Source organism: Canis lupus, chromosome 10 (assembly GCF_048164855.1).
Source record: "Canis lupus baileyi chromosome 10, mCanLup2.hap1, whole genome shotgun sequence".
In the NCBI taxonomy this organism is placed as follows: Eukaryota; Metazoa; Chordata; class Mammalia; order Carnivora; family Canidae; genus Canis; species Canis lupus.
Window position 1 is genome coordinate 43,369,523 of NC_132847.1, and position 13,008 is coordinate 43,382,530.

At 36.1% G+C, this 13,008-nt stretch overlaps 1 long non-coding RNA gene across 1 annotated transcript in view; it reads right to left on the reverse strand.

Moving 5' to 3' along the window:
* The window catches only part of LOC140641535 (uncharacterized), a 37,200-nt gene extending 35,531 nt beyond the window's left edge, over positions 1-1,669 (reverse strand). The window contains exon 1 of the long non-coding RNA XR_012038073.1: positions 1,581-1,669. This is a non-coding gene — a long non-coding RNA (uncharacterized lncRNA). The remainder of the gene's footprint in view (positions 1-1,580) is intronic.
* Between the last annotated feature and the right edge of the window lie 11,339 nt (positions 1,670-13,008).

Below are 13,008 nucleotides of genomic sequence, written 5' to 3' on the forward strand. Positions count from 1 at the left end.
TTTTAAATTGAATACTGTGCTAAATGTTCTAGGTTGAAAGATGCCAAATGAATAAGCCAATCCTACCTACAAAGAGTACATGTGCAGTAGAGGAGAAAAGATGTGAACATAGATGCTTAATAGGTAGCATATGTAAAAATAATTTCTCCAGACTGTTGTATTAGGTTCCTATTAATGCTGTAATAAATGACCATACATGTACTGTCTCAAAACTGTACACATTTATTATCTTAAAATCCCTAGTGCAGAAGTTTGGCATGGGTCTCCCTAAGATCAAGGCACTATGTAGGCTGTCTTCCCTTGTGGAGGCTATAGAGTCCCATCTGCTCCTTTTCTCCTCTAGCTTCTAGACACTACCCATGTTCCTTGACTCCCGGCTTCCTTTTACCCTCTTCAGAGTCATTAACATTGTATCTCTCTCTGCCTTTATTCAGAAGTCATCCTTCCCTCTAGCTTTCTTCTTCTGCCTTTGTCTTTCACTTTTAAGGATCCTTGGAATTATTTTGGATCCATCTGGATAATCCAAAGTAATCTCCCTTAATTCTATCTGTAATCAAAATTGCTCTTTGCTATGTAATCAAATGCATTAACCGTTCCGGGAAAATTAGCATATAGACATCTCCGATATCCCAGTGCTCTCAAAATGGAATAGAAATTCAGTTTAAGTGAGATAGAATACATAAAATTCCTTGAAAAAGATAAAGGATGATGCTGATGTAAGGTGTTGTGTAGCAGGTTGCTATGCTCTGGTTTGGCTATTGCAAGCATAGAAAGTACAGTCAGATTTCCTTTTCTCCTCTACTCCTTCTGGGTCTCTAGTTGCTATGATGGACTTGCCTCTTTACATCAGTTATTTATTCTAATACAGAAAGGTAGTACTTTGGTAGTTTAAAGTCAGGTGTTTTGTTTTTTTTTTTCCCCTCCTGTGTAAGGAATATGGAACTATCAAATATTTTCCTCTGCACTGGGCATACCAATCTTGATACATTGATCTAGACAAATGAAGACATGTCTGATAGGCTAAGAGAAAGGATGCGTGGTTGACATTAATAATCCAGATTTACGGCAGCCCGGGTGGCTGAGTGGTTTAGCGCCGCCTTCAGTCCAGGGTGTGATCTTGGAGTCCTGGGATCGAGTCCCACGCCAGGCTTCCTGCAGGGAGCCTGTTTCTCCCTCTGTCTGTGTCTCTGCCTCTCTCTCTCTGTTTCTCTCTCTCTCTGTCTCTCATGAATACGTAAATAAAATCTTAAAGAAAAGAATCTAGATTTATTTATTTATTTTGAACATTTTATTTATTTATTTATTTTTATTTCTTAGATTTTATTTATTTATTCATGAGAGACACACAGAGAGAGGCAGAGACATAGGCAGAGGGAGAAGCAGGCTCCCTCTGGGGAGCCTGATGCAGGACTCAATCCCAGGACCCTGGGACCATAATCTAAACCAAAGGCAGACACTCAACCACTGAGCCACCGAGGTGTCCCAAGAATCCAGGTTTAAAGGAAAGCAATGCCTGTTCAAGTTTCCTCCCCATTCTACAACTTCCATGGACAAAATCATAATTAGAAATGTTTTTCTACCTGTTGATCCATCTTGAGAAGTAAATCTGAGAAGGCTTGAGAAAAAGAACCTGATTATAACATAGATTATATTTTAACCTTCTCTGATAGGTTCTAAATTATGTAATAGAGCAATACATCATAGGAAGCTCAATCATATGGGAGGGGCCATGCAGAACATTCCTGGAATACTATCACACTTTGTACTCATCCAAAGCAACTGCCCAATGAATGGTAAATGAGGAGAGTCACATTTATTTAGTAAAGATAAGAAGCAAAGGAAATAAAGTAAAACATATTTTTGAGCTTTGGACAGACTAGAGCTAGGCTTTCAGTAGTTAGGGTTGCAACAACTCATAGGATAGATTGAAAAGGGCTGGTGGTACACAGACAATTATTAAACTGCTTCCAGCTCTACACTAGTACAATGGCATGGTTGATGCCCTTGTATATGTGACTTGTGTATGAGTATAAGATTGATAATTCTTTTCATAAATGTATGTCTTTCTCTCCACCGAGACTGGAATGGAATTTTGCATGTAATAAGCACTCCTTTAAACTTTACTCATTAACTGAACATAAGGCTGATTGCTTGAGTTGTTTCAGACCAGGGTAAACTCCCAGGACAGCTGTAATAAAACCTTTCAACCACAACAGAATCCAAATAGAACCAACCTTCAGAGATAGGGGAAGATGATCCCATTTGTCTAGTGGTTGTAAAGTTAGATTAACCTTAGATAAAGTCCAATTTTGTATATCACTCAGGGTGCAAACTTAGTGTAGGAGAAAGAACAATGGCTTTGGTGTCAGAAAATGTGAGTTAAATTTCCAGTTTCACTCATTCTTAGAACTATGACCTTGAACAAGTTTCTTTCTGCCTCTGAACTTTGGTTTCCTGAGTAAATGAGCAGGATATTTGGGTGTCATCAATGAAGAAGAGCACTGCAAAGGGCCATGCACAATCACATTTGAGAAATCCTGGATATGCTTAAACCAGAAAAGGATTTGTGAAATTTGAATTATTCCAATTATATTTGTAAAGTCTATGTGCCAAAGACCATTTATTGTGATCATACTCCTTTTCTGTTTGTGGTGCTGGAGAACTTGGATCACAGGATTCAGGATTTAACAATGTGGTTACCTGACTGCTAACCTAGCATTGGTTCAGTCTCCCCTTAAAGAGGTTATGATGTGATCGTTACCACAGATTGGGGCTGCACTGAGCTTTTACCAAAGTATCAGGGAGGCTAACTACCTGAGCAGATCATTCTAGTAGAAGTGTGCTGTATAGTGCTGGCATATTTGAATAGGTTCCACATTCATGGTGGGCATTTGTACGCAACTCCTAAAATGTATTTGAGATCAATTATGCTTAAATTCAACACATTTAGATAAAAAGATACTCTGAAACTGCTCGGCTGTTTCCCATATATTGTTGAAAATGATCTTGGTAGAATGCAAAGCCTCTTTAACTTGTAAAATATATCATTATACTTTGCTTTGAGTAATGTGCAAGTTAATGTCCCTCCCATCCCAATCATAACAATCCCTCAACCAACTGTAAAAGATCCTTTAATGATTATTTTCCCCGCTTAATGCCTTTTTTCATCTGTGGTTAGACAAGTGGAGCTGGAGTGCCTTGCTTGTGCACTATCATTTGTTTTAGAGATCCTTAGATGCTCAGGGAGTTAAAAATAAAAGGCATTTGCAAAAACTGTTGAAATGTAAATGGATATATTCACATAGCACTAACTGATAAATTAAAAGTGCAATACAATAAAATAAAATTTCAAATTCTAAAGGTCTTATCTCATGAAAAACTTAAGCTCTTCTGGATTTTCACTATATATAAAAATGCGCAGTTAACAAAGAACTCAATGTGCTAATGATTTTAAAATATTCATTTTACGCTTATAGTTTCCAGTTTGTACTTCTTTTGGAGAGTTTCAATATATAAACACTACAACAATCCATTTAAAATTATATTTTTAAGTTTCCTAAGTGATTTGGACACCCAAGATTTTTATTTCAAAGGAATTTCTTAGTATGGTAATTAGGCAATGGTTCAATTCATTCCAAATGTCTAGTAAAGTTCTTCTTAACTATTAATTATATCTTAATAAAAGCTTCCAAGTGAATCAAGATTTCAATGTTTCTAAGGGTTATAATTTTCCAGGTCGTATAAAGAGAAGCTAAGTTAAAGAGGGCAGACTTGCTGAGAAATGGAATTCTGTCCTCATTCTCCTTTTTCCTTAGGTTTATGCTGGAGAAAGGGTAAGAATGACGAGAACACTAGGGCTGGTTTGTATTAGTGGGCACCTGCTGTGTTACTCATGGTCTTTGATGCTTGTCTTTTCTTCCCAGAACCTAACATTACTAGATATCCTGGCATCATGCCACCCTAACCCCAGTTCTGTAATCAAACTTTAAGCTCAGTGATGTTCCCTATTCTCTCAGTGTCTGCAACAGTACATATAAACATTATCAAGCTCTGAGCTGTTTGGCATTTAAGTAAATATGTGTAAAAGCACATCTGTGTATGTATACACACACATACGTATGTGTGCATTTTGTAACTGAAAATTTTGTCTGACCTTTGTCCCAGATTCCTGGGACAGAGCTTCTAAACCCTTGGCATTTCCTCAGTGACAGGAGTGTCCTTGTTGTTCATGATGAGGCCCTGTAATGACCAACTGAGTTTACACTTAAGGAGATGATTAGGGTGGACTCCTCAAAAGCTAATGCTACCATGCTGACTCAGGATGGGGCCAGGCCATGTCAGGAAGGCCAACCATGTGATTAGATGGTAGGCTTTTGAACCACATGCTATCAACCAACTTCTGGGAAGAAGAGGGGCTGGAGATTGAGTTCAATCATGTGGCCCATTATTCAATCAATTGTGCCTACATAATGAAATTTCAGTAAAATCTGTGGACATTAAGGCATGGTTAGTGAACATATTATTGTACTAGGAGGATGACACGTCCTGATTCCCTGGGGAAAGGACCTCAGGACCTTCCCAGACCTCTTCCATAGGTGTCTCCTCTTTTTGTGGTCCTGATTTGTATCCTTTATAATAAAACTGTTTTTATAATTACAGTATTTTTCTGAGTTCTATGTGCCATTCTGGTAAAGTATCAAGCCCGAAGGAGTCATGAAATCTCCAAATGTGAAGCCATATTGGTCAGAACTGTGGGTGGCCTGAGGACTTCTGAACTCCCAGCTGGCATCTGAAATGAAAGCAGTTTTGTTGGGGACTGCACTTTAACCTGTAAAACTTATACTAATTTTGGACACTTAGTGCCAGAATTGAATTGTAGTATGCTCGTGTATGTGTATGTGTTAGTGTGTGTGTGTGTATGAAAATTCCTCTCTTAGAGTCCCTAATTAATGGTGGCAATAAAGACTCTGAATTCTTAACTTTTGAAATAAATTTTAAAGCTTTACCATGAAATGTTTATATTGCCTTGTCTAATACCAGCACAGAATCAATCCAGAGTTGGCACTCCCCTTAGGGTACTGTTCTAGGTTTTGGAGAAGATTTCAAAAGATATTACTACTTGGGGCACCTGGGTGATGCAGTCAGTTGGACATCCGAGTCTTGGTTCCATCTTAAGTAGTGATCTCAGGGTTGTGAGATTGAGCCCCATATCTCAGGCTCTGCACTCAGTGCAGAATCAGCTTCAGATTCTTTCCCTCTCCTGCTGCCCCACCCACTTGTGTGCACCCTTTCTCTGTCTCTCTCTAAAATAAATAAATAACTATTTTTTCTACTCTCTGCCTCATATGACTACTAGATGAAGGGAGACTACATTCACAGGCAGAAGATTTTGGATAGACTTTGGGGGAAAACAAGAAGGGCTCACTCAAAATTTTTATTTTCTTTCTGGCATCCTATTCCATTTTGTGACTTAGATTTCTTGTTTTCTCTTATCTTTCCTCCATATCATTTCCTTGTCAAAAAAAAAAAAAAGAAAAAAAAAGGACATTGTATATTCATTTCCATTGAAAAGTACCTAATTAATGGGGCTTCTAGTGCATTCCTTCCTCAGGGCAAAGCCTTTCATAATTCCTAGACCAACATGTCAAAAAGGCACCACTCCCTATTCTGACCCCATGAAACTGGTTCTTATGACATAATTGGACCAAACAAACTTGCCTCCTCTGTTCTTTTAATAGAAGTAGTAAAGCAGTTAATTATTTAGATAGTCTTTGAAATACTTACCTTGTAAGTATTAATCCTTTGTATTTTAAACAAACTGTAAGGTGGATACCATTTTTATCCTCGTTTTATAGATGATTATATGGGACACATGAGTTAAAAAATTTTGCTCCAGACCACTCAGCTAGTAAGTAACAGAGCCAAGATTCTAACCAACATAATTCGATTCTGGAGCCCATATTCATAATTATTCATTTATGCTTCCTCACTTGATGAGCTTCTTTATGTGTGGGGGACCACGCTCTTGCTCTAAGCATGAGTAGCTCATTAAATATGTAAGAACATTCCTCCTTTTCCCACAGTGTTATTTATTACAATCTTCTCACTTGTACTCTTTTTCCAGCACATTGAATTCTTTGCTATTTCCCAATTACCCAGTACTTTCTCCAACTTCTCATTTGCTTTTTGCTCTGCTTGGAGAGTCCCTGACAATTTCTCCACATCCCTTACTCGTTCCTCAACTCATCTTGTGAGCACTCCCTGATGCTCAGTCTAGGGAAGAAGCCATTTCTCTGTGCCCCTCAGCATCTGCATGCTTTTACTATGGTCCTTATTATATAGCCTGTGATGACCTTTTAGTTATTTTCTGTTTTTTTCTCAGAAAACAAAAATGTATTTGTTGGAAGTCTCTTGTCTTACATATCTCTATCTCTAGGCCTAGTACAAGTTCAATAACATAATAGCCATTCATTAAAAGATTGTAAAATAAGTGAATAAATTAATAAAAACTAAATAATAACATTGCAGTATTTCTGAAACCTAAGTTGATGACCAATGATTTTCAATTTGTTGTAGTCTCAGAGTTCAATGGAACATCTCTAGGGATGCTAACAAAGAAACTGTACTCATAGTGGACTTACTTGATGCCTACACAGCATCACACCTGAAAGTTTATTCTAATCTCAGACAGTGGATTGAGGTTATAGTGAAAGAAAAAGTAAGTAATAATCCCATGTCCTTATGTATCATTTCTCAACTTCATCTAACCTCCAGGGAATTATATATATATATAATGAATGAATTAATGAATTTCCCCACATCTCTGTGTGAAATGTGACAGTGTATCCTATCACCTTAAATTGCTTTCTTAATATCATAACAAAAATACAATAAACTGTTCCTTTTAGAGTCTTATTTTTTTAATTTTTAAAAATTTATTTTCTTTTAAAACTTTTGAAAAGTTATTTTTGAAGTACAATTGACATACGATGTCATGTTAGTTTCAGGTGGACAATTAGCTTCATGGTGATTCAACAATTCATACATTTCTCAGTGCCCAGTTTTGTTTTTTCTCCAAATCTTTGTATTTTTTTTATCCCATCAGATCAACAGCAGTTACTGAGAGAGTTCTTTTTTTTCCCTCTTTTTGACTTCATCTTTGATTTGGAAATCCAGTGAAAAAGCCAAAAGGAATGGATGTATCCATGATTGCAAAAGAACAATTTCATTTATGGAAATACTTATCTTTATCTCTGCATATCTTGGGATCTCTCAAGATGTAGGGCTCTATTGCAAAATGAAAGACTCTCTTGTATGGCACAATCAAACCATTCTAATGAAAGAAAATCTTTGCTAACATTAAATCTGTAACTGCAGGGCAATGGTCAGGAAAAGATAACTTGATGGATTCTACTTCAGTGCTGATTTTATGCTGGATCTTATCCCTTTTCTCCTTAGGGGTCATTGTAGCAGCTTGCTCAGTATTCTTCCTCTATATGAATTCCTAAAGAATGCCTAAAACCAGAAACTCATACTTCACAGAGTTCATAATATGGCTGACCTCTGTAAGCCACAGTCATTCAAACTACTAGTCACTCGAATTATTCTTGCCAGATATGGCCAAAAAGTACCTGCTGTCACCCTGAAAAGAGGCCCAAGTTTTCTCTGGGACACTTATCATATAGCTAGTGATTGGCATTCCTCTATGTATCCCTCTGGTTGATCATTGTTTTATTCGCCTTTTATACCTGCTTCATTAGGGTTCAATTCAGATTTTATGTAAATGTATGTATGTCAGTAAGGGATCTTACTTTCCTCCAAATGTATGTTTGGTTATAGACCAGGGAGTAAATGATGTTACTTCACTAATTTTGTAAATTATTAGTAATTTTCTATGTTTATGTGGTCTTAACATAATGGATGGAAACAATCTAATACTGACAACAAAAACTAACAAATTCCATCATTTCTTGAGGGCTTAGTAATTAACAAACCCAGTGCTAAAAGCTTTACTTATGGTTTTTCATAAAATCTTTATTACAAATTACTTGGTGATGGAGATTATGATCTGTTTCTACATATGAGTTTAATGAGACTTCATAATTTGATAACCTATCTAGGGTCACACAGCCAGTAAGTGGCAAAACCACAGTTCAAATTCAGGGCTTGCTGATTCCAGTGTCCATATTCATGAGTGTTATGGAAAACTACCTTCCTTACTAGAGGCAGGGGAAAGGTGTGATAATGCAAATAGCAGATAATGGAGAATTAATGATGTCTGCACAGTAGAGAGGACTTTTATTTTTATTTTTGTGAATTGTACCCATTCAGAAAAGCTATTCTTTATTTGCCAAACAACATTGTGATCTACAAAACCATTCCTTTTATTTCAAAGTAAGCACTTTGGTGGTTTGCAAAGGTAAGGAGACAATCATTTCTGTAAATATGTAGCTAGAATTTGTAGAGAACACTTTTGAAGAATACACATTTCTTAAATGCTAGTGTTGTCTAGATCTGTGTAGTAGAAACGTAAACGTAACAGTAGCTAATGTTACAGGTAGTTAGTTGATCCAGGTGCAAATGTGAACATGAGCAAAATGATGGCAGAGACACTAAAAATTATGTATAAAAGCTGAGATAATAAGGATGTGATGATTGGAATACAAATTGGAACCATATGGATCACTGAAGCAGATTCATGAATAATGCAAAGCTAAGGTAAAGTGATTTAAACAGGGTGATGATAGAGATAAGTTAGTTATTATAACTTGGCTAATGGTTAAAATTAACACCTGAATTTAGCTGTATATATTTTCCAGTTTGTGGCTTATACCTATCTACACATATGGGTTATATGCATGAGTCTACACATAGTTTGCTAGACAACTGACATTTGTCCTTCAAGTTACACTGCCCCAAACCTAAAAAGTGCCCTCAAACTACCTACAGCTTCCTCTGGAACAACTGTCAAAATTTTTTCTAGGATGTTTATTATTTTGCCAGTAATAACTCATTGCTACAGTGAATGCTAATTCATTGTGTATTAACTGTCTGGTAAACTGCTTAATATTCCTCCCAAAATATAGTTTCAACCATTCTCAATGAAGCTTTTCAATTTGACTAGAAGGTGAAGGAAAAGGTCCCTTTAAGGTATTGTTAATCTAGGATGGCTATGCCCAGTTAACAAATATAGTTGAATATCTAATGCTTAAGTGGAGCCAACCAGCAAGAATGAGGGAACACATCAAGATCCATTCCTGTTTGGGAATTAGGCTGGTTTACACAACATCATGAATCTGGCTCCATAAATCAACTGTTGGCAACTATGTGGATCCCTAGTTCATTTTTGTCTCCTATAGCCATAGTATCATTGACTATTAAAATTTTCTAGTGGTTTAGCTTTTGTGTTCCTTCTAGTTCCACCACCACCACCACCACCTTCTCCTTTTTCTCTCTCTCTGTTTCTCTCTCAGATGGTCTTGAACTTTAGTGTGCATCCCATCCCAAGCTGACTTTCTTTACCAGGGGCTCATCTGGCTGTAGGATGTGTTATAAGATCCACTCCAGTTCAGCTTTTTACACAAGTCTCTTCACTTTGACCTATCGGCTCTCATCCCCCTTTGCTGAACCTCTTACCTAGCCTCTCCTTTTTTTCAGTGCTGCTAATTTATCCCTAGGTACTTCCTCATCTATCCTCATAACCAATCTCAACAGAAACCTAGCTTTTCTTTTTTATTTGTTTAATCATATAAAATCATATAAAACTTTTAAGTAAAGGAAGTGAAAAACATATACAAATAGTATTTTGGAGCACTGATTGATACAGCAGACATAGAAGCACAAAAATAACTAATAAGAGTGTCATTTTTTTGGTAGCACTTTGGCTTTATTTTTGAAACTTTTTTTTAAAGATTTTATTTGTTTATTTGATATAGAGTTTGAGCACAAGTAGGCAGAGCAGCAGGCAGAGGGAGAAGCAGGCTCCCCACTGAGCGGAGACCCTGATGAGGGTGGGGCTAAATCCCAGGACCCCAGGATCATGACCTGAGCCACAGGCAAGATGTCCAACCAATTGAGCCACCCAGGCGCCCCCATTTTTGAAACTTTTAAAGAAATTGTCTAATTTAATTTAGTTGTCTAATTTAATCATCTCAAATTTTATTCAATGACATATGAAAAAATGTGTGCTAAAAATGAAATTCGTTTGACTGAAAAGTGAAGTAATTTTCTGAAATTGTTCTTCTATTAAGTATCAGTATCCTGTATAAAAAAAAAACTCACATGTAAATTGTAGTCAATATTTTACTGTGCATTGTACATAAAGAAGACTGAGTTTAAGCAAATACAAAACATTCATTGACCATAACAGATCCTTCTTTCCCTTTAGGGTCTACTGAAATTTCTCTCTTCTCTTCTATCACCTAATCAAATGTTATAATAACTGACTCACTATTCTGTCTAAATCCGATTCTTTAAAATGGTATTTATAAAATTAAATTTCCATACAACCTGCAGCCAATTGACAAAGACTGGAGGCAAATAATTCAGACATTCCTCCAGGAATTCCCAACTGTCTTAAAGTTAATGATTTGCTAAAGGCAAAATGCAACCTTAGCTTGACAATAGCCAGACCTCCAGGATACTCTAAGTCTTCTTAAACATGTGAAAATCGTTTTTGGAGACTTGCTTTATCTCTGCCTGCCCCCACCCTCAGTTTAAAAATATATAACCAATCACTCGCTCCTCACAATCCTAGTGCAGCCCTTTTTCTCTTTCTGCCCACTGGTCCTGTTCCCTCTTTTGCACCAATAAACAGACTAAGAGGTGGTGTTTCTAGTCTGATTCCTGTTGATTGACTTTGAGTGTCTATGTACTTTACTGTCATCTGGCACAGGCCAGTAATTGCAGAATATCTGTGTTTTTGTCACTTGGATTACAAAGAGGTCAGTTCTACCATTCTGCGAAGAATGAACAAGATCTGATGGCCAAATTCTAAAACTCCTTTGAGAGGTAGGGTGCAAATTGACTGCAATATTCATGAACTTCTTTGATGAGATCAGAGATAATTATCATTTGGATCATTAAGAGAAAAAAAAATCAAGCAAAAGTTTTAGAATAGATTTTTTAAAAGATGTTAATAGGAAATGCTTTATGGAGGTTTCTTTAGAAATTAAAAAATACCTTTTTATATTTTTTACATTCATCTCTGTAATGTCTCAAGATTAATATATCTCATAAAAACAGTCTTGTGAAACAATAACATTTTATAATTCTTACTAAGTATACGTTCAGATGGAGAAAGATTAGCCTTTTTCTGTAATTATCATTTCTTCATCGGCAGTTATTGATGAATGATAATTATCACTTCAGTTTTCTACTTGAATTGGTATTATCACATTAGGTAGCTGACGTTCTAAGTCAACCATCCAAGAAGCCAAGTTAATGTCAGCTGCAAAACTATCTGATTGAAACGCATGGAGTTCTAAAAGCCATTAACTTTTATGTGCAGAGTGAAAAGTTTGCTCCATTGGCACGTAATTTCATTTTTATAGTCAGGAGATAACAATAACATGAAAACATTACAACCAATGGAAATATGCGTTATGTAGAGTGGAAGAAAGTGGAAGATTATTCTGAGAAAAGTGGCTCTGAAAAGAAAGGAAGAACAAAAATGAATCTACCCTAATAAGCATTTGGATGACTACAGCACTCGAGAATAATAAATGTGATATAATCTTCACTAAAAAGGTAAAATGGACATTCAAAGTTTTTCTCAAGAATGCACCTGAAAATTCTGTATCCTGGCATCCATTGATAGGAAATGGGAGAAAAGAGAACTTAAAAAAAGAGAACACCTTACTTCTTGAACAATGAATGGAACACAAATTATGTGAATCAACATTGACAATGGTGTCTAAATTAATAGTTAGCAAAGTAGTCCCTGTTCTACACTGATCATTGCAATTATCTGTACTAGTCATTTGCTCATATTATGGGTTCTTTCCATACCATTAAGGATATTTTACTTCTCAAGTTGTCTTCAGAATATTAACTTCATATAGCAGAGCCCTTCAAATTATTATTATTTTTCTTTGGTCCAGATTTTCTATGCGTGAAGTAAACCTGCTGAAAAATATCATTACTCCTCAACATTGTTTTTACACTGTGATTTTAAAAGTCCCACTGTTAGGCAGATTTTTACCTCTTTGTTACTATTAAACAGAACTTAATTGTCAGAAGCTTATTACTAAGTTTATTGATAGAAATGATCTGATTCCAATTTTGGGGTGCTAATGGTTATATATCTGTAAAATAATGATGCATAGTGATTGTTTTTCACTAATCCTTTCATATGTATTTTTCCATTTGATCTCCTGAGCAGCCATGAATGTCAGGTTTATTATTTATGACTAATGGTGGTATGAGTTTTCCAGTTAGAAAAATGAAGAGAGGAAGAGTTCAAAGTAGGTTTTATAACCTACAATGTAATATACTTTTTACTCCACAATATTGCCACTATGTGATGCTGTACTAGCTTTCTGTTGCTGGTATAAAAAATTACCCCTCATTTAGTGGCTTAAACAATGCAAATTTATTATGTTGCAGTTCTATACGTTAGATGTCTGATATGGGTCTTACAGGGCTAAAATCAACATGTTATCCGGGTTATGTTCCTTTCTAAAGGTGAAGCAGGAGAGCTAGGTTCTAGGGAGTAGGATTTTAAGGGGATGTATTATTTAGCCTACTGCACATACCATTGGTAATTTTAAATTATTTCTTGTCTCAAAAGGATTTAAACAGACTTCCTTTCTATAAGAGCTAAATTATTATACCAATGATGCCACATCTTCTGCCAACATGCCAGTAGGTGAGAGCTCACATTTTTATGACCTTTCCTATTGTTTTAGAGATGCCATTTTTAAAGATATGCAACTTGGAAAAGCTCAAAGAGATGATAAAAGGGTTTGTACATTCTATGTAGGTTCATTGACTCAGAAAATGAATGTA